This window comes from Lepidochelys kempii, unplaced genomic scaffold (genome assembly GCF_965140285.1).
Source record: "Lepidochelys kempii isolate rLepKem1 unplaced genomic scaffold, rLepKem1.hap1 scaffold_305, whole genome shotgun sequence".
NCBI lineage: Eukaryota > Metazoa > Chordata > Testudines > Cheloniidae > Lepidochelys > Lepidochelys kempii.
In genome coordinates, this window is record NW_027621933.1 from 72,373 (window position 1) to 75,264 (window position 2,892).

Consider the following 2,892-nt stretch of genomic DNA (forward strand, 5'->3'; position numbering starts at 1 on the left):
CGACGCTGCCGGGACGGCAGTTCAGAGGGTGTGTTAGGACACTTTGGCCCATCAGTTAAAAGACAAAGAAACAAAGTCTGTCCTGGGGACCAACAGAGACGTCTTCCCTCACGACAAGGAAAAACCACTTTCCCTTCAACCCCAAAACAATCCGCGCTCGTGATTTGCTGCCCAGCAGCGGAGTTCTTGTCTCGGGAGGCAACTTCAGCTCCTGCAGGTTACCCGCCTATTTTGCCCCCCTTAACCCTCCTTCCATCTGGTCAGCGCACAGCCCCCTCCCCAATAGACCCCGCCCGCCCCCTCCCTCCGCCATCTGGTCAGCGCACAGCCCCCTCCCCAATAGACCCCGGGTTCCCCAGTGTGATCGATGCACCCACCCAGCTCTTCTCCTCCCCCCCAACCCGGCACCTCCCTGCTCACCCCCTCCCCGTTCCATGCACAACACCAGCCCCTCCTCACCTGCTGGCAGAGACCCCCAGCCCCTGATCGCTCCGCGGGCAGTCGGAGCCCGGCTCGCAGCTCGCCCAGGCTCATGTCCCCTGGAGCCAGAGCCCCCCTGGGGAGCGGGCTCAGAGCGACCCCGGCGGGCAGGCAGAGGGAGCAGCGAGGGGACGGGCTGCCCCGCTGGGAGCCGCCAGGCTCGGGGAGAGGGTCCCACGGCTGCAGCCCCGCTCTGCTGGGCAGATCAGCAACACCGAAGGGAAACGCACCCAGCTGTCTGTCCCCAGGGAGCGGGCGAAGAGCAGAGGCTCCAGCCGGTCAGGATCCCGCAGCACTCCCCGCTCTTGTGTCGCTGCCTCCCGGGCTTATGGCTATCCCTACCCCACCAAAGCAGGTCCGCGTCCCTGGGTGGGCTCGAACCACCAACCTTTCGGTTAACAGCCGAATGCACTAACCGATTGTGCCACAGAGACTGGGCAGCCAGGCCCCAGGCAGGGAGCAAGCGGCCATAGCCAGCTGCTGGGGAGAGCCCGGCTGGGGAGGGGCGGCAGCCCAGTCCCCCCCACACTCGGTTTTCCGGGGCAGTGGAAGTACTTAAAAGTGTGTGTGTTGGGGGGGGGGGAACCACTGGTGCCCGAACCTTGGGCCCCGCCCCCTGCACCACCCTTTCCCCTGAGGCCCCACCCCCTCGCTCCTCCCCCCCACCTTACAATGTGGAAATGGGAAGACAGGCGCTGGGAGGGGTGTGTGTCTGTCTGTCTGTCTCCTTCTCTCCCCAGCTTGCGGAGGGGCTCTGACCCACCCCATCCCTTCCTCTCCCTCCCCCCAAGTTGCCTTTTGCCCCCTCCCCCAATACTAAAACAGACAAGTTCTTATAATAAAAAAAGGGACTAGGGCCCCCCCCTTGAGCTGCTGGGGGCCCCAAGTAATTGCTTAGGCTGAGTCTCTCTGTGTATACCCAGGGCTCTGAGTGTAGGTAGCCCAGCCCGGCACATGTGCCTCAGTCTCCCCGTACCCTGCACCACCACCTCCAGCTGTCAAAACTGAACTCACCTGGGCCTGGGCCCCCCTGCCGCCCTGCCCCGGAACTGTACACCCTTCTCTGCCCCGGCCCTGCTGGCTCCCCCTGGGGACGACACTACTCTTCCTGGTTCCACACTGGCTGGGCCATGGAGCTGCCCCCACAAGAGTACCCCCACCTCAAGATCAGGAAAGACTGTGACCAGTGAGGATCTCTGGGCGCTGACCCCGCTGAGCTGAGCCCTGGCCGGTGCAGCTTGCCCGGCACTGTGCGGATCCCCCGATGGGTCTCCGGGGGCACAAAGGAGCCAGGCAGGGGGCACAGCAGTGTGTGCAACGGGGGTGGGCTGAGGCTGCAGCTGGACTTGGGGAGAAATGTGGGGAGGGGGGTTCCCTGCTACATTTAACAAGAGGTTAATATGTGTCCAACTTTTTTTGAGGGAAAATTTTGCTCTGGGCGAAGGATTTGGGCTTTAGTTACGTAACCCCTCTTCCAGGTGGTGTCGGCAGCAACAAGGGCGCGGTTTAGTTTCCAGGGGTTCCCCTTAACAACTCAAAACAGAACCAGCTCAAGCCCCCAGCCAGTAATCTGAGAAAACTAAACACCTCCGGGGGCACATCTACGAGGCAACACTTTCCCCCTCATCAGCATGGAGTCTGTGTAGTAGAACAAAAATACCCTGACTTCTATTAAAAGTTCTCACCTCTGCCTGAAGGGGAGAGTTAACCACAAAGGAAAGGAGCACAGGAGACGTGCACGGAGAGGAGAGGAGCAAAGGAATCCTTTGCAAAGGGATTTCCTGTCTTGCACCCACCCAACCATCACAAAACTTCTCTTGCTCGACCCTGTTCCATTGGGGTTGGGCTTCCCTCCCCTCCAGGTTAGGTGACCCAGAGCTGGGAGGCAGAAGCAGAGTATAATCCACATTACACCAGGAGGCCGCGGGACTCAGATACACCTCCAACACACAGTTCCTCGTCTGCTTCCTTCTGACTTCTAGGGAGTTGCACTTTCTCTAAACCAGCTGTAACTTACTGCCCATTCTCCCCTTTTATGGCTCATGATATGTGGTGTTTTTCTTAAAACCCCAGCTCCTAGAGTCCTGTGAGCAGGCCAGAATCTCAGTTCTCATGGTTTTCTTAGGGAGGGCAGACAAAACAAAGTCTTTAACCCTTGCAGAGCATGCTAGAAACCATGACCGCCAAAGGCTCGCAAACCAGGAAATAAAAAACTCTGCATTTAGTATTTTAAGTCTCATGATTTTTAAGTGGGTCTCACGGTTTTGAGGCCCGACTCATTTTGAACTCTTGCGTTTATCAATACAGAAATTATCTAACCCCTCTCTCTCTCTCTCTCTCTCTCTCTCTCTCTCTCTCTCTCTGTCACACACACGTGCGTCACTTAGTCTTACACACCTGCTGTGGGTGCTG

General features: G+C 58.6%; 1 non-coding gene across 1 annotated transcript; it reads right to left on the bottom strand.

The window, feature by feature from the left end:
- Positions 1-840: 840 nt before the first annotated feature.
- On the bottom strand, positions 841-914 carry TRNAN-GUU (transfer RNA asparagine (anticodon GUU)). The gene has a single exon. It is a non-coding gene; the product is annotated as a tRNA-Asn (tRNA).
- Positions 915-2,892: the final 1,978 nt, after the last annotated feature.